The 1349-nt window shown below is 32.8% G+C and overlaps 1 non-coding gene across 1 annotated transcript; it reads right to left on the bottom strand.

Annotated features, from left to right (window-relative positions):
• Nucleotides 1–355: 355 nt before the first annotated feature.
• Nucleotides 356–460, bottom strand: LOC143196768 (U6 spliceosomal RNA). Its single transcript, XR_013005835.1, has one exon. It is a non-coding gene; the product is annotated as a U6 spliceosomal RNA (small nuclear RNA).
• Between the last annotated feature and the right edge of the window lie 889 nt (nt 461–1349).

Here is a 1349-nt window from a genome sequence, read left to right as displayed (position 1 = left end):
TAATGGTTGCACAACCCAAGGCAGTATTATATAGTTGCGTACTATTATATTTCTAATAGTCCTCTTACGGTTAGAAAATCATAAGTTAAAGTTGTAACGTTAGAAAATTCACCAGCTTGTCCAGTTTCTCCAACCTAAGACACTGGTTCATCCTCTCTCCCAGGTTGACCAACCCGCTCTACGAGTTGTATCTCCGGTATTCAGTTAGTATGTGTTTGATACATAGCGAGGAACCACATTCGACGCACGGAGGTGGACCTCCTCCCTTAATGAAAAATGCATGGGTCATCCTAAGATGCGAGAATAAGCTTAGGTTGCGTCTGCTAAAGATGGTGGAAGCCCTGATAATACTCTTAAAAATGTGGAACGCTTCGCGATTTTGCGTGTTATCCTTACGCAGGGGCCATTTTAATCTTCTCGGTATCGTTCCAATCTTGAGTGAGAGAAGTGAGTATGTCCTTTGGTAATGCTGAAGAAGTAGGCAACCATTTGATTCCAAGGGTAGTATAAGCGAGAGAGAGATGTAGACATATTCATTCTCGTGTTAACTTTAAAAAGGAAAAGCAGAAAAAATATTACTAATTTCTATTAACATGTAATAAATATTATAATTTTAAAGGAAATAGGATTACTTTTATACTGGATGTCTGTGGATTTGTAAAAAGGAATGGAATAATAACACCACAAATGTTTTATCGTATTTATTTTATTTTATGTATTTTATTAATTGCTATTTTTAAATAATATAGTATAATAAATATAGACAATAAAATACAACTTAAATAAAACCTAAAAACTAAAGATGCTCAATAGCCATAAAAACTAAATAAATTGTAAAAGTATACCTAATCATTGAAAAATCTAATCCATGACGAACCTAAAAATGATCGTATAATAACTACCAGACCCTTTTTAAGTAAAAGTTTTATTTATTTTTGAACGGAAATGTTTTTAAATTACTCTTCAGGAATATTATCTGTTATATTATATGTTCAACTTTTCTCCCGTGAGGCGATTTCTACGATCGTTAATTATTTGCCCAGATTTGGAAAAAAACCGTTCCGATGGAACAGATGTTGCGGTTATAGAGGGATATTTTACTGGTAACAGATATAATTCAGGTAGTGTTATTTTATGGGCTTGCCAAAAATCCAATGGGTTTTCTAAACGCCTAATACTTGGAGTAATTACTTCTATATATATATGATATGAAATTGAATTGCTGAAATGCTCAATCCAGCTTAAAAAATGTAGATCTCTCGCATATCGTTTTCGTTTCTAAAATTGCCAATCTTTTAGTGATGACATCTAATAGACAATTTTGTACCCTTGTTAACGGTATAATTAAA

Source organism: Rhynchophorus ferrugineus, unplaced genomic scaffold (genome assembly GCF_030347505.1).
Source record: "Rhynchophorus ferrugineus isolate W39M unplaced genomic scaffold, kcgeb_rfMv2 rfM4, whole genome shotgun sequence".
Lineage (NCBI taxonomy): Eukaryota > Metazoa > Arthropoda > Insecta > Coleoptera > Curculionidae > Rhynchophorus > Rhynchophorus ferrugineus.
Note: the sequence above shows the minus strand (reverse complement) of the source record. Positions and strands in the feature narration are given on the sequence as shown.